We start from the raw sequence: 27717 nt of genomic DNA, 5'->3' as shown, positions 1-27717 counted from the left end.
AAAAAATAGAATTGAGCAAATGGAATCTAATGAATTTATGAAAAATCAAGATACAATAATGCAAAACCAAAAAAAGAAAAAATAGGAAAAAATGTGAAATATCCTATTGGAAAAACACCTGATTTGGAAAATAGATTCAGGACAGAGAATTTAAAAATTATTGGTCTACCTGAAAGTCATGATCAGAAAAATAGCCTAGATGTCATTTTTCAAGAAATGATCAAGGAAAATTGCCCTGATATTCTAGAACCAGAGAATAAAATAGAAACTGAAAGATTTCACCAATTATCTCCTGAAAGAGAGCCCCAAATAAAAACTCCCAAAAATATTATAGTCAAATTCTGGAACTCCCAGGTCAAGATAAAATAATGCAAGCATCCAGAAAAAAACAATTCAAGTACAGTGGAGCCACAGTCAGGATAACACGAGATTTAGTCGCTTTTATATTAAAGGACCAAAGGATTTGAAATATGATATTCCAGAGAGCAACGGAACTAGAACTGCAACCAAAAATCACTTACCCAGCAAAACTGAGTATTATCCATTAGAGGAAAAGATGGTCATTTAATGAAACAGAACATTTCAAGAATTCATGATGAAAAGACCAGTGCTAAATGGGCAATTTGATTTTCAAATACAGGACTTTGGAGAAACATAAGGAGCTAATCAGGAATATGATATTATAAAGGACTTAATAAAGTTTATATATTTACATTCCTACATGGGAGGATAAAAACATTCTCATTATCATGGCAGTTAGAAGGAGTATATATAGACAGAGAGCATGGGTGTGAGTTAAATATGAAGACATAATATCTTTTTGAATGATGAAAGTAAGAGAGGAATGTACTGGGAGAAAGGGAATTGGAGAAGTAGAATGATGCAAGAAAAGAAGCAAGAAAAAGCTTTTTCAGTTGAGGAGAAGAGGGGGAGGAGAGGAGGAATGAGTGACTCTTACTCTCAACAAAATTGGCTCAAATAGAAAATAATATATATTTTCAATAGGGGTATAGAAATCTGTCTTAACTTTCAGAAAAAGAGGAGGGGAATGGGATGTGAGAAGTGGGGAGAGTGATAAAAGAGAGGGCCTATTGAGGAAGGAAGTGGTCAGAAGCGAAACACTTTTTAAGGAGGAACAGGATGAAAGGAAAGAGAAAATAAATGGGGGAAATACAATTAGCAATAGTAACTGTAAACAATTTTCGAAGCAAGTTCCCATGGAATATTATTGTTCTTTGGGAAATGATGAGCAGAAGGCTCTCAGAAAAAAAAATAACCTGAAAAGTCCTCCATGAACAAAGTGAAATATATTATATACAAAGTAATAGCAATGTTCTGGGATGACCAGCTGTAAATGACTTTGATATTCTCAGTAGTACAATCAATTACACTTAGTCTGAAGGAGTTATGATGAAAAATCCTATCCATACCCAGAGAAAGAACTGATCAAGTCTGAATATAGGTAGAAGCATTCTCTATTACTGTCTCTTTCTCTTTATTTTAAACTTAATTTTTCTTGAGGGTTTTTATTTTCATTAGATTGAGAGATCTATGTTTTCTTTCACAGCTTGACTGTTACAGAAATGGTATACATAACTTTATATATGGTTTTTTAATTGTGGGTGTGGATAGGAGAGAGAACTTAGAACTCAAAAATCTTAAAAACAAATGTGAATGAAAATTGTTTTGAATGTAACTGTGAAAAATATTAAATAAATAAATATATGTTAAAAAAATAATACTGGAAATAAATATGCTTTCATACAAAAAAGAATGAACTGGAGAAGGAAATGGCAAATCAAATCACTTCAGCATTTCTGCCAAATGGAGTCACAAATGATTGTACATAATTGTAAAGTGGGGATAATTATAGCACCTGCCTTAGAGTGTTGTGAAGACCAATGGAGATTATATTTGAAAAGAGCTTACCACACTACTGGCACATAGTAGACACTATATAAATATGGGGTAACTAGGGAAATGCAGTGGACAGGACACTGGTTTTAAAATCAAGAAAACATCTTCCTAAATTATGACCTGACTTTGGACACTTATTAACTGTATGACCCTGGGCAAGTTACTTAATCCCGTTTGCTTCAGTTTCCTTATCTGTAAAATGAACTGAAGTGAGAAACACAGGCCCATAACTTTAATATTATTTTGATTTTGGATAAATTGAATGACAACAAAAGGAAGCTAATGAAGATGGTGGGAAGCCTTAAATTCATGACATGTACAGATTGGTTGAAAGATTGACTCTTCAACGTGGAGAAGACAAAGAAAAGGAAAAAAGAGTATCTTATAGCTATTAAATTAATAAACATTTATTAAGTGCCTATTATGTGACAGTACTGGCTGACTAGCACAAGGCTTCTTAAACTTGTTCCATTCACAATCCCTTTTCACCTGAGAAATTTTTACTCAAGTCCAGATATATAAAATATGTATACAAATCAAACAATTACTGATAATAAACCATAATTTCATGACCCCCATGTAGAGTCACAATCTATAGTTTAAGAAACTTGGTCTACCACTTGAAGGGTAGCTGTCATATTCACGGCACTTGTCCTGCATGACCTCAGAGAGAAAAACTAAGAACAATAGGAGGAATTTTCACAGACAGATTTAGGCCTAATATAAAGGAAAAAAAAACCTTTTAAATTATCAGAGATATCAAAAAGTAGAACTAAGGGGTTCCCTCTCACTAGAAATCTTCAAGCATCAGTTGGGTGAAAACTTGCTAGGGACATCATAGAAAGGATTCTTGTTCAGGTACAGGTGAGAGTCAATGACCTTTAAGTCCCTTGGAATGAAGGGAGTGCAGGAAAGTGTTTAATAACATGTTTTTCAGAAGAAAAATACACAAGACAGAATTAACATTTTCTCCACACTTTATTAAGTCTAGACATTCAACAAACAATAAATCAACTCCTGATTTATTTGCCAATTTTTGACATGTAAATGTCCACACTGAAATTTTGCAGTCAAGAATTGGTAATTTTTGCATGTGGTTAGAATTTTTTCCTTCCTTCCTTCCTTCCTTCCTTCCTTTCTTCCTTCCTTCCTTCCTTCCTTCCTTCCTTCCTTCCTTCCTTCCTTCCTTTCTTTTCTTCCTTCCTTCCTTCCTTCCTTCCTTCCTTCCTTCCTTCCTTCCTTCCTTCCTTCTTTCCTTCCTTTCTTCCTTCCTTCCTTCCTTCCTTCCTTCCATCCATCCATCCTTCCTTTCATTCTCCCTCCTTTTCTCTCCTTCCTTCCCTTTCTCCTTCCCTCCTTCCCTCCCTCTCCTTCTTTCTTTTCTTCCTTCCTTCCTTTCTTTCTTCTTTCCTTCCTTCCATTGCTTCTACAGGTGGAAGATTGGACTCAATGACCTTTAAAGCCTCTCCCAGTTATAATATTCTATGGTTCTATGACATGTTCTCCTTCTCTAGTTTCCTCTTGTGTTATAGGGAAAACTAATCATGATTCACCTCAGCGAATGTTGACTTCATTCTGTGGGTCTCATAAATCTTTCAGATTGATTTGAATTCCATTTTCTACTTCCCTGCTCCCCTCAGGAGTGCCAGTCCTGAAGAAGAGAGATAAGCCAGAGTTTCATTACCCAACACAACATTATTCAGATGAAGCAAGAGTATTTTCAGATCTGGCACTGGTAACTGGCAGGAAATAGGAGAAATGAAGATGCTACATGCTCAGAGCAATACTGTTTTCAGCCCCTCCCTGCAGAAAATAAATGTTATGACTTAGATAACTCTCTGATTCTCTGACTAAGACTAATCAATGTTTGTCCTGGCCTGAGAGATAACTTGGTCGAATTTGATGTCTCATTGACAGACCTAATTGAACCATGAAAACGTTAAATCAGTCAGCCAAATAAGAGCACATCTGCTACCTAGGATGACATTTTCCAATTGACTAGACCAAGTCCAGTTTTAGAATAAGGCCAGTCAGAAGGCATGGAGCCAGCTAGCCAGAGAGGGACTCTCATCCTGATGAGGATGCTAGAATGGCCCAGTCGGAAGATCCTGCCCAGATGGCTGTGCTCTGAGACATTTCTATCATCTTTGATAGAAAATACATATTTTTCAACTAAGTCTTATAAGGAAGTGAGTCATATATCCAATACACATGCATGCATGCTTCCTATAGACAAAAATTCTAGGGGAACATTGATGAGTAAAGAGATCCTAAACTGTTAAAGAAAACTGTATTTTCTGGGCATGTGGGTTTATATTTTCCTGATATAAAAGAGTAGGGAATTGTTCATTTTTTTCTTTTACTAATTTTGAGAAATTGAAACTCAGTTTGTCAGATTAGATTCAATATTATTCCTTTGCCTAAATCCCTTTTAAGCCTTGGAAATGTATTAGCCTAAAGCTGGATTTAAAATGTGGTATGCTCACTCATTATTCTTTACCTTTCTTCTTCATAATTCTTCATATTAGTTGCTAACAGTCCATGCCAAGGTATTACATTACATTACATATTGGTCTGCATTATTATTATTTAATTTTTTATCACATGAGTGATTTTATATGGGGTGGGAGGGAGGAAGAGAATGTAGAACTCAGAATTTAAAATGAAAAAATGTTAAAAATAAATAAGAAATTCAAATGATAAAATATTATCATGTGATTAGGTCCTATCCTCTGTCTTTTAGATTCAAAGTATATGTCACATTATTTAGCAAAGGGCTAAATGCACAGCAAAACCTGACAAATACCTGATTGATCCAAATGCAACAAAGAAAATCTCTTTCTTCTGTTAGGTTCTTTTGATATCCCTTAGCCTACTAATGTTTGCATTGGGAGTATTCAGAAGAAATGCAACAACCTTTAATAACAACTGATTCATCAAACTCTCTGGTCTGTTGGGTCCCACAATTCCAAAGAATATGTTCTTCTGTTTGCCTAAAAACTCACTCACTTTTACCATTCTTCAAACTCTGGGAACCACAGGCTTGCACCCTCCAACATTTTTCAAAGAAACTTAAATAGAAAACACTCTTCAGTTTATTGTGCTTTAAAATTATTATTCCAATCTGCAAGGTAATCACATACTTGTCATGGCCATCAGGTGGCAGTATTTATCCAGGGCACACTCTACAAAATTGATCATGATTCAGGCATCCCCTATATTTATGGTTTCATCCTTTCTCTCCTTTCCTCTGTTTCTCCATTTTTAACCCTTACTCCTTCTCTTTCTGTCTCTATGTATGTCTCTTCCATTTGTCTTTTTCATTACTTTCCCATTTTTGTTGGTGCATTTTTTTTCTCTTTCCTCTCTCCATTTTTCTGTGTCTGTTTCTCCCCTACTTATCTTTCTCATTATTTCTCTCATTTTTTGTTTCTTTTTCTTTCTGCCCTTTCTCCATTCTGACTCTGTCTCTCTCTTTTTGTCCCTTTCTCTTGCTTTACCTCTTTATCTCTTTTTTAGCCTATTTGTATTTCTGTCATTCTCTCTTTACATCTCTAATTCGGTCTCCATCTCTCTGTCTGACTTTGTCTATGTCTCTATGCTCTCTCTCTCTATCATTAGTCACTGTAACATAATGCAGAAGACTCTGAGAGTGGGAATAAACTGGAATCAAAATAAGAATGTGGCTTTATCAAAATAAATGATCAATGAAAAATTAAGACTTAAATCACATTTGGGAAACATTGTGGAAATAACAGAATAATCTTGAAATGCTTCCAGACCTGAAAGGTTAAAGATAAAATCATCAGCAAGAATGAGAGCAACAATAACAAAAATCCAAGCATTATTAAATATTTATTGTATGCCTGGCACTGCTTACCACTGGGGACAGGAGGAAAGAAAAAAAAAACTAGTGAAAATCACTAAATACCTGAAGTTCTAGGGTAGGTCATTACCACTGAGTCCTCCTCTCTGCTGCTTTCAAGAATTAGCAATATAATCACTATCTAGTTTATAGTTATTTCTTGTTCAAAAATGTCCACAGTGTCATTTATCACTCACTTACAGCTCTATAGAAGAACAGTAGATGTTAGCTCCTTAAGGGTAAGAATTATTTTATTTTTGTCTTTCTATCCCTAGTTTTGTGACAACGCCTTGTATCTGATAGGCACCTAACAGGTGTTTATGGAATTGAAATGAAGTAGACTGGTATTTTGATATATTATTTATGAAAGGCTAGTTAGCCCCAGTCAAAAGTAATTTCTTTAGCAAATTCCATATTATATGCAAGATATATTTTATAGAACTCAGAAAATCAGTAATATAGTTTTAGTTCATTAGTAGTAAAAAAAAAAAGTAGTTCATTAGTAATAAAAAAAAAAGTAGTTAAAAAGAGTAAAAAAAAAAAGTAGATAGCACTTTGGATAGAACACTGGTCTTTATCAAAAAGCAATCACAACCCCATGAGACTTATGAGAAAACCAGGTTTATTACAAGAGAAATGAACATGTAGGTGGAGCCTAAAGGGTTCCCCATCATTACAGAAGCTTACATTATTATAATAAGAAGACAAAGAATTGAGGGAATACCAGGAAGGGGAGTGACTTGGGACTGGGCGTGGTATATTAAAAGAAGGAAAAAAGACACGACCTCTCCCCACAGGGAGGACCAAGATGATGGCAAGAGACTCATTCTATTTCCTTGTAAACTGTTGGACTATAAAAATAGGAGGGTCTGCTTATCGGCAAAAAACCTCAGCTGCACAGGAATTATCTCAGCCTGGCACAGACTGACTGGCACCTGTCTTACCTCCCAAGGACAAACAGGGAGTCTAGCTTGGGGTGGAAGAATAAATTATGTCAGCTTAGAAGGAGCTTCATCCTTGACACATTCAGGGTCTCCTGCATGATAAGGATCCAGCATTTCTGGAAAATATGGCAATTCTAAAAGACAGGAGTCAGGAAAACCTGAGTTCAAATCTATCTCCAGAAACTTACTAGTTGTATGACCCAGGAAAGTTCATTTTACTGTGATTTTGTCTCAGTTTGTTCATTTGTAAAATGAGCTGGAGAAGAAAATGGCAAATCACTTTAGTCTCTTTACAAAAGAAGACCCCAGATAGGGTCAAAGAGTTGGACAAAACTGAAAAAAACTACTGAACAAAAACTAGAAAGTGAAGAGCAAAACATAGGGAAGGTGAAAAAGCCAGAACCTAGTTGAAATCCATTATTTAATTAATGCAGGTGACACTTTTGCTAGTAGAGATCCTAAACTCTTCACCTACCGCCATTCTTATCCTATGTAATTTGTATCTATGTCTTTCCATATATCTTTAATAAAGGATCTCCTCAATGTGTTGGAAGCACAACTTTTGATCTCTTTTTGATACCTTTGAAGACCAAAGATATTTAGAGAAGGGAGGAATTTATGACCACAGAAGAACTAGAGAACATTTTGAAATGCAACATGGACAACTTTGATTACATTAAATTAAAAAGTTTTTGCAAAAACAAAACCAATACAAACAAGATTAAAAGGGAAGTACAACGCTGGGGAAAAAAAATTTACAGCCAGTGTTTCCGATAAAAGCCTCATTTCTAAAAAATATAGAGAACTGTGTATAAGAATACAAGTCATTGCCCAATTGATAAATGGTCAAAAGATATAAATAGACAATTCTCAGATGATGAAATTAAAGCCATTTATAGTCATATGAAAAAAATGTTCCAAATTACTATTGATTAGATAAATTCAAATTAAAACAACTCTGAGGGACCATCTCACATCTCTCAAATTGGCTAAGATGACAGAAAAAAAATAATGATAAATGTTGGAGGGGATGTGGGAAAACTGGAATACTGATGCATTATTGGTAAAGTTGTGAAGTGATCCAACCTTTCTGGAGAGCATTTTGAAACTATGCTCAAAAGGTTACAAAACTGTCCATACCCTTTGAATTAGCAGTACCACCACTGATTCAGTATTCCAGGGAAATCATAAAGGAGGGGAAAGAACCCATGGGTGTAAAAACATTTGTAGCACCTCTTTTTGTAGTGACAAAGAACTGGAAAATGTGCAAATGCCCATCAATTGGGGAATTACTGAATAAGTTATGGCATATGAAAGTTATGGAATATTATTGTTCTATAAAAGTCATGAATTAACTTTGGATAGCAAATGTCATCTACATTCAGAAAAAGAACTACGGAGATTGAATGTACATCAACACATGCTATGTTCACTTCGTTTTTTTTTTTTCTGTAGTGATTTTTCCCTTTTGTTCTGATTTTCCTCTTCCAATGTGATTTGTAAAGAAATATGTACTTTAAAAGTACATATGTACATGTAAAAAAATAAAATAAAATACATATGTGGGAGAAAAAAACCCTTGCAGACTAAATCATCCATTATCTTACTCTTATTGCGTGACTGGTTCATTTGTCCTCCCAATCAAACATGCCTTTAATGATGTCTTTTATAACAACTATTCTACTCATTATTAATTATTGATGATGTACCAGGGACAACAGGGTAGCACAGTGAAGAGGGTGCTTCAAGAAGACACAAGTTCCAATCTGATGTCAATCACTTATCCTCTATCTCCCTAGTTTCTTCATCTCTCTTTTCCTTGGTTTCTTTATCCATTCCTAATATCTTATGAGGATTAAATAAGGCAATATTTGTTGTGTTGTATAAACTTTAAAGAGCTGTACAAATGATAGTTGTTGTTAGTACTGCTGCTACTGCTGTTACTCCTGGCAAATATATTTGCCATGTATCTTTCCATTGCCCCTTTGTGTTAATTGTAATTTTAATTCCCTAATTCATAGAATCTCTAGCTTGTTTCAAAGTTTACCTCAAGATTCACCTCCTACAAAAAATTTATCTTGATCACCCTACTTACCAACAAATATGCATCCCTTGATATTACTTTGTATTTACTTTACCTTTGTTAATATTTTCTTCCATCCCCCCCAAAATATAATTTTCTAGGATAGGAACTATTTTTGGTTTTGTATCTCCAGTGAACAGCGTCTGGCACATAGCAAATGCTTAATAAATGCTAGTTAGAGGAATGAATGGATGATACTGATAATTTTTCTTCTTTAGGGTCCAAGTCTGTAATTTTTACTTGGTACAGGGAACTCCTAGTGTGAAAACTCCCTCTACCAATATAACTCAGCAACTGATCAGTAGTAGATTCTAGGAAGTTGCCTGAGAGTTTACACAGCTTGCCTGTGGTTACATAGCTTAAAACCAGTCCTCTTGACTTCAAGACTTTCTCTTTGCTATATCATGCTACCTCTTAAAACCAATGATAAACAGAGTCAGTGTCTTCACTTTTGTTTTTTTTTTCCAAGTTTTCAGAACCAACTATTTAAGCAGATCTGGTTGAAAATGCTGGTTGGAGTGTATTTCCCTGAGCAAGCCACTTAACTCTTTTTGCCTGTTTTTTTTTTTTTTTTTAATCTATAAAGTGAGTTGGAGAAAGAATGACGTTATTCAATGTTTGCCATAGCTTTTTTTTGAAGAAAGTATTTGGATGCTTTCTTTCTTTTGATACTAAACTATTTGTTTCTTTGATTCCAAATTCTTCCAACAATTTTAGCTGACAACTCCTGTGTTCATGTTTACAAGATCCTTGTCTCAAGTTCTATATAAACAATTTGGAAGACCTTGTAAAATTGCCAAGTAATTCCTCTGTGTCTCCATCCTCTGCAATAAGTATGTAAAAAGATGCATAAATTCTAAGTATTTTAGCATTATTCTGTTTTCTTTTGTTCTTTAAGAATAGTAAGAAGCAACCTATAAAATCACATTTTTTTTTTGCACAATTAAAACAACATTGTCAACTCCTTTATTTACTCTTCAAAAGAGAACCTGTGAGCCATAATTTGAAGCATTTAGCTACAGTGACTGGATTCATTTATAGTAAAAAAAAAAGTTAACATCTCAAGAATCTCAACTTGTGGTTCATTGGACTGACTCTAATACTTTCATGAATCTGTGATCTTATAAATGTTGCTATTCTCTCCAAGGATGAGAATTTCCCACCCATTTGTGTTTTTTCATCTGTCTGATTCTTTTTTCAATCTTCCCATGATTCTTCACAGAGTGTTCACTCTATATGTAAGGGACCTCCCATTAGGCCTTTTGAAATTGTGTAAATACCAAAGGAGCACATGGACTATTTGTTCACCCATTATCTCTAGCTCTTGCTACATAACTAGCTCACTTTCTTTTCCGGTCATATATTCCTCTAATGATATTCTTTATGTCACTTTTTGTGGGCAATTCTTTATTGGTTTGTAGGCTTGAACCTATTTGGGTTCTTCTCCATTGCCCTTTGTAAATGTCAAGGTTGAAATGATTTACTTCCTCCTGTCTACTTGTTAGTCACTGGAGAAATATCTTACATTTATTTCCTTAAATTCAACAACTTACTGTTTATAAATAATCTCAAAATAACCTTACTTCACATCTTTCCCTTTTTTGTTTCCTCATTTATAGAGAAGTTGAAAGAGGTCATATAGGACTAGAGGCTATTTGTGGGCTTCTTTTTTTCCCTTTATTTCATAGTGTCTTGGAAAAGGATTCATTCTGATCTGGTGTGAATGGAACACTCATGGGGTCAAGGTATTCATGTCAGGAATTGTTTTTACTTATTCCAGCATGGCTTCTGTTTCCCATTCTTAGCTTCCCATTCTTAAGACTTATTAAGTGCTTATTAAATGCTTGTTGACTGAGTAGATTCAAGAGCCACTTCCTTGGTAACCCTCAGAATAGATCATGTTGTCATTTTATCCTCTAAGGATTTCCTCAAGGGCAGCCCCTATATCCTTCTCAGAGAGGTCTCCTGGAAACTGAGTGGATGCCCATCACTTGGAGAATGGCTGAATAAATTGTGGTATATGAATATAATGGAATATTATTGTTTGATAAGAAATGACCAGCAGAATGATTTCAAAAAGGCCTGGAGAGACTTTCACGAACTGATGCTGAGTGAAATGAGCATGGCCAGGAGATCATTATATACTTCAACAACAACACTATATAATGATCAATTCTGATGGACATGGCCCTCTTCAACAATGAGATGAACCAAATCTGTTCCAAGAGAGCAGTAATGAACTGAACCAGCTACACACAGTGAAAGAACTCTGGGAGATGACTATGAACCACTACATTGAATTCCCAATCCCTCTATTTTTGTCCACCTGCATTTTTCATTTCCTTCACAGGTTAATTGTACACTATTTCTAAGTCTAATTCTTTTTGTACAGCAAAATATCTGTATAGACATGTATACATATGTTGTATTTAACTTATACTTTGACATATTTTACATGTATTGGTCAACCTGCCATCTGGGGGAGGGGCTGGGGGAAAGGAGGGAAAATTGGAACAAAAAGTTTTGCAATTATCAATGCTGAAAAATTACCCAGGCATCTTGTATCTTGTAAATAAAAAGTTATAATAAAAAAACAGAGCTCTCCCCTTTCCAGGTGTCTGTCCTATAAGGGGCCTATACTTGTACTCCATCACTGACTTGGAGCAGCCATTGGAGCTGGGTAAACTAGCCATTTAAATAATTAAATATAATACCTATATTAATTAAGTTAAATAAATACCTATGGTCCTGTTCCAATTCTTGCCTAATACAAATGAGATGCTAAAGCCAAAGAATATGTCATCAAATGATGAGTTTCCTGGGAAATGGCCATCTTCAGCTATGTTAATACTTAGAAAGTAGAGGCAAACAGTCACAAGAATTATCCTCAAAGTCTCTCCGGTTTGTCCTCCATTGGCAGCACTTTGAAGAACCCAAGGTCATCTCCATGTCATGATATCACCTTTATGGGCTATGAAAAAATTCAAGTTGTTAATAATGATGAGTTATCCAGGTAGATCAATGATTTTTTGACAGTGACTTGAAGGGAATATGTGTATGTCTGTATATATATATGAATGTATAGATGTAAAAATATAATTAATATATACACATATCAGTGATAGCAGCTCATTTTTCCTAATAAGTTTTCTCACCTCCTGAAGTTAGATCTAAGTATTTATTTTACCTAACATCAGGTAGGGAATCTTATTATTCGTGTGTGGTCTTATCTGAGCTTATTCTTCCCTGTTCTGATACAATTTTATTTTTAAAAAATCTAAATAACTATGGTCAACTTACTTTAGTATTCTGGACCTGTGTTTCCTCATTTGTAGAATGGATAATAATATAAAAATACTTCTTTTAGGGTTCACAATGTGTTTTACAAGTATTAATTCATTTTATTCTGTGAAACAGGTTCTACTATTATTCCCATTTTACAGATGAAAAAACTGAGGCAGATAGAGGCAAATATGATTACATAGGGTCATAGCTAGTAGATGTCTGAAAGTATATGTGAATTCCAATCTTTTTCACTTAAGGCCCAGTAATCTATCTACTGAACCACTACAGTAGTCTTAACATCTAAATCTTTGTGATTTATGATAATTGAAATACCTCATTTATTAATATTTTATAAAACTAAGTTCTAAATTTCATATGCTTCTTAACTTTTGATTGATTTCCTGGATGTTAAGTTCCCAACCAACTCATGTTTAGTCCTTGGCTAAAAATTCTGGAGACGTTATTACATTCTACTTTCCCATAATCTTTCTTTTGTAAACAGACTCTGCTTTAACAAGAAGAAGAGAAGCAAAGATGTTTAAATTGTTGACTTGTTGGGCTTTTTTTTTTTTTTTTGGCCATAAGGAAAGTGTAACCATAGAAACCACAGACTATCAGAACTAGAAGAGATCTTAGAAATTATACAGTCTGAAACCCTTGTGATTCTCAACAGTACTAATGAAGCGTCTCTTAGGAGAACTAGGGCAGGAATAAAAGTACTTCATAAGCTTCCCCACTCCCTTAGAGAAATGAGCCATTCTAAACTATCTCTATAAACATATGACATGAGTCATAGTGGAATTGAAACTTTCAGAAAAATAGAATAGTATTGGTATTTTTAAAAGGTGACTAATAAGCACATATTTTAAATAAACATAGTTGCTAAAAGTAAAATCAACCCCAAACTCTATAATCAAAACATTTGCAATTTTTTCCATTTCTTAATTTTTGTCTGTTTTTACTAGGCACTTTTAAATTACCGAAATAACTTAAAAAGCATTTGTCACCCCTACTGGTACTATCTTCCCAATAGAAAACAATTTTCAGATGAAGAAATTGAAACTATTTCTAACCATATGAAAAGATGTTCCAAGTCATTATTAATCAGAGAAATGCAAATTAAGGCAACTCTGAGATACCACTACCCACCTGTCAGATTGACTAATATGACAGGAAAAGATAATGCAGAATGTTGGAGGGAATGTGGGAAAACTGGGACACTGATACATTGTTGGTGGAATTGTGAACACATCCAGCCATTCTGGAGAGCAATTTGGAACTATGCTCAAAAAGTTATCAAGCTGTGCATACCCTTTGCTCCAGCAGTGTTTCTACTGGGCTTATACCCCAAAGAGATCTTAAAGAATGGAAAGGGACCTGTATGTGCCAAAATGTTTGTGGCAGCCCTGTTTGTAGTGGCTAGAAGCTTGAAACTGAGTGGATGCCCATCAATTGGAGAATGGTTGAGTAAATTGTGGTATATGAATATTATGAAATAGTATTGTTGTGTAAGGAATGACCAGCAGGATGATTTCAGAGAGACTTGGAGAGACTTACATGAACTGATGCTGAGTGAAATGAGCAGGACCAGGAGATCATTATATACTTCAACAACAATACTGTTTGAGGATGTATTCTGATGGTCATGTCTCTTTCTAACAATGAGATGATTGAGACCCGTTCCAGTTGTTCAGTGATAAAGAGAGCCCTCTGCACACAGAGAGAGAACTGTGGGAACTGAATGTGCACCACAACATAGCATTTGCACTCGTTCTGTTGTTGTTTGCTTGCATTTTTGTTTTTCTTCCCAGGTTATTTTTACCTTCTTTCTAAATCCGATTTTTCTTGTGCAGCAAGATAACTGTATAAATATATATATACATATATTGGATTTAACATATACTTTAACATTAAAAAAAGAAAGTGAGTTACTGGTCATTAAGGAATGGACACAGATTGGGTTGGGATAATGATCAAAATGATTACAAGAGCATCTCCAAGCATGTGGATTACTAAAATGGTTCAACATTTATCTCTGCATAAGTAAGTAAAACTTCTGTAGCTGTAGACCAAAAGAAAACTGAAGTTTTCCTAAACAATGTACCAAATAGCTCCCTATCCCCAATACAGACATATCCATTTAACCTTTTTCATGCCTCTTTCACAAGGGTTGTTTCTTAGAATCCAGTAATTTAAACTTTTTTTTTTGTCCTTGGAAGCCAGAACCTTGTTTTTCCAGTAAACAGAGAAATTTTCATTGCTAGAAGAATATATCAGTCTTCATTATGTTTTATTGGAATTGAGTTTATTCTGCTTTGTGCTTTATTTTTCTCTTGATACATCTAGTGTGGAGTAAAATGAAATAAAATTGTCAGTATGTGAAAAATGAATTGCCCGTCTCAATGGAGTTATTATTCCCTACACATATCCAGTCATTCTAGAAAAAAAATGAGTCAGTTTAATTATTTCACCCGAATCTTCCCAGCCTGGAAACTTTTGGCTCCTGACTATCACACCCCAACTTAAATGTAAACTTCATCAAGCTAGAGACAAGCTTTATTATTTGTTTTGTTAATTTTTGTATTTTGCAAAAGACAATTGGGGTTAAGTGACTTCACATAGAATTTGTTAGCTAGGAAATGTTAAGTGTCTGATACTGGATTTGAACTCAGGTTTTCCTGACCCAGGGCTGGTACTCTATGTACTACATCATCTTTATTATTTTTTATTATTTATTTTATAAATAAAATATTATTTTATGTTTTATTTTTTTTATTCTTTATTATTTTTAAGTGATATTTGAAATCTCTTTACAAACATAAGAACATTGTATAATATGGCAACTATTTATATGAAAAGATCTGGAGGTTCTAATAGAACACAAACTTGACTTGAGCTAATAGTTAATGTGGGAATGGGGGCTTGAGGGAGAGAAGGAGGCTAACAGAATCCTAGACTGAATTAAGTAAAAGTATGAGGTCCAGATAACAGAAAATAGATTTCCTACAATCTGAGCTAGTTTTACTGCCTCTAAAATATAATGATCAATTTGGAGCTCAATAAATATAGTAATAGTTGTTGTTTTTATCCAACTTAAAAGGTCTCAAAATCACATAATATGTGAATGTTAGACCTAGGGAAGAAGAGAAGTCATAGGGACATCTATAAATTTATTTTAAAAGTATGAATAGGTTTGCTCTGCATGCTCCCATAAGGGCAAAAATAAAACAAAAAATTGTTTAAATCTGGATCTGTAATTTCTTTGATGTAGGGAGTTCCCTAATGAACCAACTTCCTCTAACAATGCAATTCAGCAATGGCAGGGCAGCCTTAATCTTAGGGAGCTGCTCGGGAGTGGAGAGGCTAAGTGATCTGCAGAATCTCCGTCAGACAAAAAGGGTGGCCTTTGTGTAAGGCTGTTCTTCCTGAGCCCAAGGGCAGCTCTCTGAATACTAGGCCATTTTGCCTTTCAGGTAAAGGTTACCGAAAGAACTTTCTAACCATAATGTGAATGACCCTACTACAAATTACTTTTTTTGACCCTAGAACAGAATTTAGCTTCCCGAGATTTGGGTACAATTGATGTCTTCAATCATTCTTTACTCATTATTTCCCAAGCTCTTTAACTGATTTGCCATTTCCTCCGTCCCTCCCTTCCTTCCTTCCTTCCTTCCTTCCTTTTTCCTTCCTTCCTTCCTTCTTTCTTTCTTTCTTTCTTTCTTTCTTTCTTTCTTTCCTTCTTTCTTTCTTTCTTTCTTTCTTTCTTTCTTTCTTTCTTTCTTTCTAGATAAAGGCAGATAAAGGAGAAAATTTTTTCATCTGCAAAGATTTATGGCACAGAAAATTAAAGGAAGACTAAATTTGAGTTTCAAATATACTTTTTTGAATATAGATGTCCAAATTGCAATAGGAATATTTAAAGTAGTTATTTTGTGTAATAGAATACAAGTACACTCAAAGTCCTTTCCCACTGTTTTTCTCAGAGAGATAAATTACTTTGCTATGTTCGGGGAGAAAAAGAACTTTAAATTGAGAGGTTTGTTTCTGAGTCCAGAACATTTCTTTCTATTGAAATAACTCTTCTCTCTATATTCTGACCCATATCACTACTAGTAGTATAGGATACTTTGCATAATTATAAAAGAGGTCTGTGAAAGCACACCATTTTGTGAGCTTCCTAAAAAAAATCATTCAAACATCAACTTGTACAGAAATTCCTATGTGAGAAAAAGAAGCTTTTATGATTAAAAATAAAAATTGTTGATGATATCTTTTGCTTTTACATCACCTACCTTTCTCAATGAATCTCTTCCCCATTCCTTTCAGTGAATTAGTCCTTATAATAAAGAACAGGAAAAAAAGAATGAAAAAAATCCACAGAATTAAACAATATTTCAAAAAAAAGTTTGATGTTATATGCAGCATTTCACTTTTACAGTTATGTATGCTATTATTATTTGCATTGTTATAAATTGTTTTCCTTCTTTTTACTTCACTTTGCATTTGTTCATGTAAGTCTTTCTATGTTTCTATGTATTAATCACATTCAGTATTTGTTACAGCACAGTAATATTCTATCATGCTAATATGGCTGTATTTTGTTTAGATATTTACAAATCCATGGGCTTCCATTTTGCTTCTTTGCTCCCAAGAAAATTGATGCTATAACTAAGTTGATTAATATGGACCCTTTTATTGTATCATTGACATCTTTGGGGTATATACCAAATAGTGAAATATCTGGCTAACAGTGTATAGATAATTTATTTGCATAATTACAAAATATTTTTCATAAAGAGTACACCAAATTCATAGCTAGAAGCTAGAAAGGTGTTTGGGAAGAGAAAAATTACTTGGATTCAGAGATGAAATGAAATTTGATCATAGGGAGGACAGAGGATAGAATCATACCAAACTATTTGGGACACTAATTTCTACCATGAGGCTTGGCTTTTATGTGCATTGAATGCCTCATGACATGATATGCATCTAAGAACAAAGCACAACAGAGTAAGACAAAATCCATATAGGAAATAACATAGAAATATATTAGGGGAAGAAGCTTAACCTTTGTATATCAAAAACTCCATGTGGAACACAAAATAATTGATGAAGGAATAAACATGTATATGGAACATGAATCAGAGAATAAAAGTTCAAAATTTATGAGAATGGAAAAATTATCAGGTAAAACAAAGCAAACAATTTTTCCCTAGATAAAGATACAGAAGTGGACAAGGTAATTTTCAGCTAAGTATTTAACTGAGAGGGAGAAAAGGAAGAGAAAAAAAGAAAAAGAAGAAATAGATAAAGAAATAAAGAAAAAAGAAATCGTTCATTTAAAGAAATTCTCTAAACTAAGGAATGTTGACAAATGGGAATAGAGGGTGAAGGAGGAAGACAGACTATAAGAATAGGGTTATACCAAAATAGTTTGTGCAAATGTTCATTTTTTTTTCTTTTTCTTCTGTTTTTTTTTCTCTTGTGGTTTTTTTTTTTTATTTTTTTGTTCTGATTTTTCTCTCCCAACATGATTCATAAGGAAATATGTTAAAAAAAAACAACAAAAAAACAATGTACACATTTCTTGAATTCCAAAAATCCATGAACAGAAGCATAATAACATTGGAAGATTTCAGCTTTTCTTTCAATGATACAAAAAAATCTAGCAGACAGATAAACAAAAAGATAAAACAACAACAATTGGACAAATTATTGAAAAATTTAGATTTAGAAGGATACCTTTAGAATAGGATCATTAAGAAATATACTTTTTTTACTCAGCATGATATGCTGAACATTTATTAGAACAAAGAAAAACTAAAGATAACTCAAAAAAACAAGAAATATTAAACATATTCTTTATTGCCCATAATGTCATAAAAGTAGTAATTACTGTAGGCAACAGGATCAAAAGACACAGACATAAATGAATGTTTAATAATGAAGCCCTTAAATGGTCTTGAGTGGGTCAATGAACCAATTATAGAAACAATTAGTAACTAAGTGAAAGATAATGATAGTAACAAGACAATTATTAAAATTTCTGAGAAATAATTAATGGAGTCCTTAGAGAAAAAATTATATTTCTAAAAACTTATATTCACAAAATAGAAAAAGAAAGATTAACAAAAATCAATACCTATCTTTTCATTAGAAAACCAACAAATAAAGAAAATTAAAATAAGCATGAGAGAAGAAAATTTAAAAATTATAGAACTCGAAAAATGGAAACAGAAAAGAATATGGAACTGATAAGTGAAACTGACTTTTAAAATGTCTCATAAGATGTATGCTTTGGAGTTTACTCTTTCAACCCTCCCTCACATGGGTAGGCTGGATATATAGAGGGTAAAAATGATTTTTCTTTATTCTAGGTTATTCTTTGGGGCTGAGGAATAATTTTCTAGCTCTATAGTTATTATATCCAAATGACTATGCTTTTCCCATTGATTATCAGTTAATAATTACTCAGCAAGATTTAATTTACTTTTAGATATTGGTGTTTACTAAAGTGGTATAGTATGAATAATTGGTACAGATATACCCAAATATCCTGTGTGTCTCAATCCAAAGCACATATTTTCCCATAAATACACACAGAGACCAGGAGGAAGTGGGCTCAAGGTTGTACACGATATGTACAAAAGAAGGTAACATGGTTCTTGAAATTTTGATAGATATTCTTTTTTTCCCTTTTATGGGGCTTCTGTGATGTTCTCCTAAGTTATCTGAGGTCGTTGTAGAGTTCTGAAATTGCCCTTTCTTCAGTGTGTTGAGTTTACTTTTGGCACCTAAAACACATGTTGCCAACATTGCCATCAACCACTATTCTTCCAGAGGTCAAACTACTAGGTCACCAGTGAAAAATCTAAATCCTCTAACCCTTCAAAAATGACAAAATCCTTTACTGGTTAAGGGGGTTAAAATGTAAATAGAGACAAAGACTTTTCTCAAGTGATTCCATCAGAGGCTTGTCTCTCTCTTACATATTGGCCAGAAACTGAAAAGTTTGGGTTCCAAACTAACTTACTTGCTATTTCATAAAGATACCCCAAGTGTATATAGGATATTTAAAGAATCAATTGATTCAATAAAAATGTACTTTCCTGTTTAAAGTGTCAGAACTAGAGAACCTTATTAATTATTTTAACTGAGATAAGTTGATTGATTCATCCAATCATCTCCTATACTGACATTAATAACATTGGTAAACCATTAGCCAATCTAAATTTTAAAATGATGGAAAATCAAATTAAACATCAAAAAATAGCAAAATAAAATCACAACAAATCCATAAAAAAGATTATAAGAACTCATTATTCAAAATTTCATGTTAACAAAAATGAGTTAAAAAGAAATAGAGAATTATCTACAAAAATATTTTTGTATATACATAACAATAATAAAATATGTAATGTACTATAAGTAAAGATTATTTATGTTATATATGATATTCTATATAAAATATAGTAATGAAATATTATATATATATATCAAACATAAAATTCATGGAACCCAAGTGAAATACCTTTGTTCTTTAGCCATATTAGAGAAATTCATCTCATTGTTCTCTTTCAGCCTATACTGCTACATGATGGCCAGTAAAAACAGAAATTAAATTATAATTCTCTATTTAACTTTGTTATAAATACTTGTCCATTTCTAGATTTCTATGACTATAAATATTATGATTGTTATTAAAACCTTCCAATTTGCCTTCATTGTTATATTTAATCACAAAAGACCTTCATCCTCCAAATATTTCCTTAATAACCTCTTTTCATCTAAATATTCCATATATTAGGGAGAGCAGTTAGCTCTTTTCCCCCCCAATAATCTGCTTCTAGGTTTGTTTGGCAGATTGTTTTGATCTGTGCAAAGGTCAACACTTAAATAAGAAACACAAAGAGAGAGAAATATTATTATTAAGACTTTTGTGAAACACAAGCCTTAATTGCTGTCAGCCCATATATACTTCGAGAAATTTGCAATTAAAATTTTTGAAGGATTTCATGGATCTCATCAGGTTGTCAATGATGTCCATAATATAAAACTCTCTAGATTTTTCAGTTTTAAATATTTCCACTGGTTTCTATCCCCTCCATACTCCCTCACCCCCAATCCTGCAAAGATTTTTTTATTTAAAAAATTAATATCATTAACTGAGTAAGAACAATGTTTGCAAAGTTCAAAGTTGTATATGAATTTGAGTTATTATTATCCCTAATTGAAATGGATCTGCTCTTTCATCTTGGACAGAAAACAGTATTTGGTTTTTCAAAATATATTAGTATGTCACAAAAGGAAATTCTGAAAAGATTGAAAACTCCTCAAGAAAAAAAAAAATGAGTATGGAATATAGAGCAGTCATGAAATACAAGAATAAGGCAAATTTTTTTGTCCTCTGACTTTCTTTCCAAATGCCCAGGTTTCTGAGTTAGTTGAAAGAATATGTTCAGTTACACAGTATCACAGGATAAGTAAAACTGACCTCCTTAGCCCAGAATCCTGCATTATGGAAGCTCTTCCCTTTTAAGAGCAATTGATTTATTGATTAGACCTTCCTCTATACCTTCCAGGGATATATGGGGAATTCGCTGTATTGTGGCTGTTTTCCTTCCCTAGAAGAAAAACTATCACATTCCCTGTCATTCTGGAACACAGACACAAAAGACACAAAAAGACAGACATACATGTATACATACGTGTGTATAGGGGGATGAAAGATAGATTTGAATCTGAGATCAAGTCTGTCCTCAAACACTTCTTAGCTGTGTAATCCTGGGCAAGTCACTTAATCTGTCTTCTCAGTTTCTTCATCTGCAAAAAAATGGAATAATAATTGCATCTCCTTATGCCCAGGGCTGATGAGAGGTTCAAATAAGATAATAATTGATAAGCACTTTGTAAACCTTAAAGAGCTATATAAACGTTAGTTGTATTGCTATATATAGTGAGTTTTGTTGGAGGACATAGAATAGTTGCTTAAATTTTTTTTAAAAAGAAGTCATTAATTATAACTTGGAAGAGAAAAATATACTGACTCTAATTGACACTGTTTTACACCTAAATATTAGTATAATTCATATATTGGACAGATTTTGGGGGAATCCTTGAGAACTAAGAGTTTTGCATATTTGGCTTTCTAAAAGATTTACACTTCCAGGTGCAGAGAGGAAGGTTATCTGTGACTTCCTCAGTTTCTTCTCACTTTCTCTTCAGGACAGCTTTGGTGTAGCCTTTTTTTAAAGTTCTTGAGGCTTTCTATGACCTTTCTGACCTAAAACTTCTCTGAGTTTCCAGTAATCCCTTTTTTATATACTGTCCTGTTTTAAGTTTTTCTACTCTTTCATCATATCTGTTACTCAGTCCTTGTTTCAATTACTTTTTCTGTGTCCTAAATGACCCTCTTTCCTTGTAAGAGGAACTTTCAGACCCTAGTAACCCAAAATGGGATCTTAGTGACAGCTCTGCCTATTAGCAAGACCTAGGAGAACAGTACCTGTCCATTTATATCACTTCAGGGACTGTGTAAACCAGCAAGTGAGTTCTACCTTGTGAGCATCATTGAATGTGCCGTTTCATCAGCCAACTCAGCCTTTCCACTATATTGCATATGCTTGTAGTATCATCATCTGGCTGGGCCGAGGAATCTGGGATATCTTCCATTCTTATGGCTTTTATAATGCATTCGTTTGTGGAGACATGAGAAATCCTAGGCTGTTTCTGGCTGCATCTGCATAGAAGAAGCCAATAATGTAATATAAATACATAGCAGAAATAATGCTGTCCTTGCTCCCTGGGCTTAGCTTGTCCCTGTGCCTTTTCCCTATGTTTTTATCTACATGGAAAAATGGCAAATACTTGGGTTTGAAAATTTGGTAAACCTAAATCCTAGAGCCATTTGGAATTTATTAGATAAATCTTATAATAACCATCTTTCTCTAGGTACAGAGACCAATGATTCTATATTGTTCCCCTCTCATTAAAGAGCTTCTTTTCACTCTGGACTTATGCAATGTGGGATAGACCAGTTGCAGTCCTGAAGGGAAATTTGGTCTCTATTAGGAATGAGACACCTTCTCTCACTTTCTTTCCTTTTTTACATCCTTATTCCAGCGTCCTAAGTTTAGGCTCATGTTTAGGGTTCTTCCAAATGAAGGAAGTAGAAAGGTCCTGAATGCTCAGAATGAGTCAGGTACAGTAATTTATTCATTCCATCCAAAAGGAATTCCAAACACAAAAACTCACAAGCTAAATTACATTGGCAAAGACTCAATTACTGTTTCCTAAACAGGAAAATTTATATTTCAAATTATCAAGACATTAATTTGTAAGACTATTAAATCCTAATTTCACCTTGATTCTGTACTGCCCAAACAATTAGCTTTAGGTCCATTTCTGTTTCCTATCTACAATGGTAAATTTTTCTAACACAGAAACTTCCCTCATCACCCAGTTCTGAGTCAGTGCCTCAGGATTTTGTACATAATGAACTTATTGTCTCCAAGACTATTTGAGGCCATTTTAATACTTTTATTGATTATTCATGCTCAGGTAAGAAAATATTAACTAGATGAGACAGTTAAGGGCTCTGAGGTTCAGTCAGTCTTGTCTTAGTGCATTATCTGCTGTGTACAAGTCATTATTTCTGCTAAGGTTGGAGAGAGGGTGAGCCACCCATTTCTCACATCTCATGGGAAACCCAGGGAGAGAAAACTATTTACCACATGTTCCAGAGGCAGAAAGTAGGAGAATTAAAACTCTTTTTTTTTTAAAACTGATGCAACTTTTTTCTGACATCATTATCAACACTCTCAGTAATAACGAAATTGCTCTTTCATTTCAAACTGCCTGAGTCCTTCAGCATTAAACTTGCATGTCAGTCACTCAAAAACATTTATTTAAATCAATAACTTAGTATATACTAAGCACTGGGAAAACAAAGAAAAGAACAAAAAAAGGTTTCAAAAAATGGTTTCTACCCACAAGAAGCTCATATACTACTAGAAAAGATAATGTGCAAAAATTGTACCCACAAGAAAATGGAAGATACTCCATAGAAAGGACTGAAATTTTCCAGCTAAGAAGATAAGAAGGGTCAATAGCCAAGGGAACAAATTAGATGAACCCAAGAAAAGAATTTTTGCTTATTTCCAGGCAAGAGATTCTGCCTTTTAAAAAAGAGCTAGATAAAACCTTGGGGATTAAAAGAACATATCAGCAGCCATTCTCCCCTTGAAGACATAGCCAAGGATTAGATTTGAGCGAAAATGCTGAAGACTATATGCTCAGCAGATCATCATCTGGTGGAGATATTCCTTATTCCCTCAGAGTCTAGCTACTGAGGTTTCTTATCTTCTTAGCAGGAGATTTTCAGTCCTCTCTATGGATTATTTTCTACTTTCTTGTATGTACAATGTTTTTGCACATTGTCTTCTCCATTAGCATGTGAGCCCCTTGAGGGCAGAAACCATGGTTTTGCTCTTCTTTGTATTCCCAGTGCTTAACACATTTCAACTTTTCAATAAATGTTTTTTGACTGCCTGACATTCTGGTTTAGTGCTGAATGTTCAGCTGAACCATATCCAGACAAATGCTTAAAGTAGACTAAAACAGAGAAATAGCTGGGGAAGACTATCCATGTGACTGAGCAGCATCCAACAGAAACCTTGAGACAAACAGAGGTGAGCCCAGGAGGAGAAACACAGTGACACCGTTAGATAATATCTGTAACCTTGTAGCATCAGAGACATAGAGTTGCTCCTCTCTAAAAGTCCCATGGCCAGTTCTTTATTTGGCCTGATTTCTTGGGTTAGTACAAAGGTCTGGGTCTGAGAATTTGCAGGAATTCCCAACTTAGAAAATTATATTAAAATTTTGCAGGAATCCCCAATTTAGGAAATTATATTTAAAAATAAATTTATTATTATTCAGCACAGCAAACAGGTAAAAGAAAAGAGATGCATTCTATATGGCAAGATAAACAGAGTTTCATTCCCATGGATACAAGAAACTTATCCTATGTGAGAGGGAAAAACATGCACAATGCTGGGGATTAGGAATGGAAGTGACAGAACCTGGAAATGGCTTGGTGAAAAATAAGTAATTGATGCCAAATGGAGGCGGGGAGAGGCAGATTCCTAATCAGACTCAGATGCGCTTGAGAAAAAGCACTTATCAATGCAATGACTGCCTTCAGCAAGATTCTCTTAGGGGGAGTTCCTTTATGGTGCCCAGGAACTGGGAGAGGATCTGACTTGGCTAAGGGGGAGAAGGCAGGGACAAGGCTGGGATGACTACCACAGATGGCCAGGAGTTTAATGCAGTCAGAAAATGAAAGCACTAACTACCTGATACAAGGTTAGCATAAGCCAGAATGATGGAAAATTACAGCTTTAACTTTCTTTCCCTATATGCTATATGGACATTAGGATCATTTAGCCTTAGTGACTCCATTCTAGAGTCACTTGTAACTATAATATCAAATAATATAAAAATTACTATAACTATAGCTATAATCATAATATCAAATAATATAAAAATTATAACTATCACAGGCACACATTCCACAAAGTATCATATCCATACTCATTTGCCCACCATGGATGTTTCCTGACCACACATGTTCCCTTTATATATGTTTCTCCATGTGGACTTACTCTCTCTCTCTCTCTCTCTCTCTCTCTCTCTCTCTCTCTCTCTCTCTCTCTCGCTCTCACTCTTTCTCTCTCTCTCTCTCTCTCTCTCTCTCTCTCTCTCTGTCTCTCTCTCTCTCTCTCTCTCTTCTCTCTCTCTCTCTCTCTATATGTGTGTGTATATATATATGTATATGCTTCTAACTGATCTAAATCTTCTAACTGTACATCTAAACGATCTACATTTTTAGAACAAATTCTAGTTTTGTGACAAAAGTATTGTATTATGTTTCTCTTATTATCCTATTTCATTTTTTCTTTGCTTTTTATATTCAGATGACTATCAAAGTTAACCAAAAGCAGAACCAGTTAATATTTTGAACCTAGGGTAGCTGTATAGTGGGGAATGCATATCCCAAAGGTAATTTGTGGAGTTGTCCCCTGTTGCTATATTTTCTTCAATATGTAAAATTATATGTGCTGATCAAGGTCATGGCTTTCAGATATTAGCTCAGGGCAAGATCGTTTGTATTTCCTGGCAGGTGAGATTCTATTTGGGGGTTTTCCCAACAGAACACTTTGAGCTCTCACTTTTACTTGAAATTGGGGGAATAGAACAGGAGAGTGAACTACCATGAAACAAAGAAACTGAGAGAGGCAAATAATAAGTACTCTATTACCAGCTGTACCTAGGCTGTAAGTCAACGAAAAGAAAAAAGTGGTTAAGGGAGTTTCATCCACAAACCATAAATACAATTCTGTACATGTGATGTACCAAATATAATGTGAGGGGGAAACAATAATATTCAAGTAATTGATTTAAGGTTAATAGCCAAAATACTCATAAAATCCAACAGCCTTACATTATGACAATTAATGGTCTCATGACAATGAATAATTCCATCTTGTTGTGATCTCCTCATAGGCAATCCTTGCTTAGAAATGTGTCTGAAGTTATAGGGGAATCACAACTGAGGAAGCCAATATTTTGAAGCTAGCTGTATTGGATTACAATAGAGAAATCTGGGTGCCCTTCATTTGGGAAATGTCCAAACAAATTATGATGTAGAAATTTAATGAAACATTATTGTGTCATAAAAATGATGGTTTCATAAAAATCAGGAAGGCTTGTATGAAATGAACAAGATCAGGAGAATAATTTATACAGCAATAACATCATAAAGGAAAACAGTTTTGAAAGATTTAAGAGATGCAGCTCCTTACTATAACTCCAGAGAACCAATGATGAGGCAAGCCCATTTCTTGTTAGAGAGGCAAAGGACCCAAAGGTACAAAATGAAACATCCATGTTTGGGTGAAATAGGTGAAAAAACAATTCTTTTTTTTTTTTTGTTGGGGATGTTTTGGAGGAGGGAGAAAGAAGCTAGTGATAGTGCTGCTAAAAAAAAAAAGGAAAGAGCGACAGAAGACAGAGAAAGAGACAAAGAGAGCGAAAGAGAACAGAGAGACAGAGAGAAAGACACAGAAAGAGACAGAGACAGAGAAAGAGAGAGACAGAGAGCAAGAGAGAGATACAGAGAGAGCAAGAGAGAGACAGAGACAGAGAAAGAGACAGTGAGAGAGAGATACAGAGAAAGAGCAAGAGAGAGAAACAAAGATAGAGAGACATCGAGACAGAAAAAGGGAGGAAGGGATGGAGAGAGAGAGAGAATGAGAGAGAGGGAGAGGGAAAGGGAAAAAGAAAGGGAGAGGGGAGGAGAGACAGTAAAAGGAAATAAGGAGGCAGGGAGGAAAGGAGAGAAAGAAAGAAGAGGCATTGAATTTTTTTTTTAATGACCAGAAGACAGAAAGATTTTCAGAAGGAAGCAAAAAAAGAAATAAGCAGTTATAGGTGCATCTTATTTATAAGATAATGTACTAAGCAAAAGAAACTAAAATACAAGCAAAAATGAAAAACAGTCCCGCCTTTAAGGGGGTTTGATTCTAAAGTAACACAGAAGGACAGCTTTGGAAATAACAAGTTGAATTTTATATATTACATATACATACACACATATATTAAAAGCAAGTTATATAAAATAGAGATTCACAATTTCACATATAATCCTGTTTTTCTGTTTTACATATCTTCTAGTATAGAGCATTAATTTTTTTGTGTGTGTTAAGTTCAGAATGCAAAGTAAAATTAAAAAAGAACAAGAATAGCAAGGAGAAAAGGAATGAGAAATGAAGGAGAAATAGGGGAAAGCATAGAATATTGAAAATGGAACAATGTGAAGAGATATATTTTGCTTGAACACTGGACAGAGAGCGAAGTCTTGCTAACATCAAAGCTGAAGGTACCAGGGGACCTAAGTAGGAGAACTCGGGCAAGAACAAGAGACAAATGCCAATCTCCTACACAGCTCAGGGTAGTCTTTTTGAAGACTTTTCTCTCGTTAATTTGAGGAGTAAATGCTATTTTAGCAACCACACTGATGTCAACCAATCTGAGTGTCATGTTATCCTGAGTCAGTTACAAATCCTTGTAACTAAGAATAAGATTACAAAAATAGAAAGTTCAAAATATAATTGGTCTGAAGACACCATTCAAATCTTTTTTTTGCTTTCACTTGCTTTCGTTTTATACAAAATAGAATTAAAGGTGAGTATAATATAAGAATAGCATTTCACTGACTCTGAGATGGGTCCCCTTGTATTAAGTTAGGTGATTTTCTTCACTTACTTTCCAGTGATAATTTCTCTCTGAAAAGGGTTGTTGTTGCTTGTCCTTCTGGAAGAAGACCATGACATCAGAGAGGTGATGCTGTGATATGCAGGTGAGTTAGATTTAAGTGAGGGAGGGCTGAGCAAAGTCACCTGCCTCCCTTCCCTCCCCCAACCAGAGCCATCTGGGTCCAGCAGCCAGATAGAGATCAGGATGACTAGAAATGGCTCTGGATGCAGTGGGAGACCTTGAACCTTTTAAGCTAAAATCTTCAACAGATCTCCGTTTGGAAGGAGCAGCTTGACCAAGATCTA

At 34.3% G+C, this 27717-nt stretch overlaps 1 long non-coding RNA gene across 3 annotated transcripts; it reads right to left on the bottom strand.

The window, feature by feature from the left end:
- Nucleotides 1-27717, bottom strand: LOC127553934 (uncharacterized). 3 transcript variants are annotated; one of them, XR_007951849.1, is made up of 5 exons: nucleotides 27422-27717; nucleotides 21652-21833; nucleotides 20803-20917; nucleotides 16387-16430; nucleotides 1-15869 (listed from the first exon to the last, which is right to left on the bottom strand). It is a non-coding gene; the product is annotated as an uncharacterized LOC127553934 (long non-coding RNA). The 3 variants fall into 3 exon arrangements; XR_007951850.1 differs by having other exon boundaries at nucleotides 1-14436; XR_007951848.1 differs by having other exon boundaries at nucleotides 1-16430; nucleotides 27422-27714.

The sequence above is a fragment of the Antechinus flavipes genome, chromosome 3 (genome assembly GCF_016432865.1).
Source record: "Antechinus flavipes isolate AdamAnt ecotype Samford, QLD, Australia chromosome 3, AdamAnt_v2, whole genome shotgun sequence".
In the NCBI taxonomy this organism is placed as follows: domain Eukaryota; kingdom Metazoa; phylum Chordata; class Mammalia; order Dasyuromorphia; family Dasyuridae; genus Antechinus; species Antechinus flavipes.
Note: the sequence above shows the minus strand (reverse complement) of the source record. Positions and strands in the feature narration are given on the sequence as shown.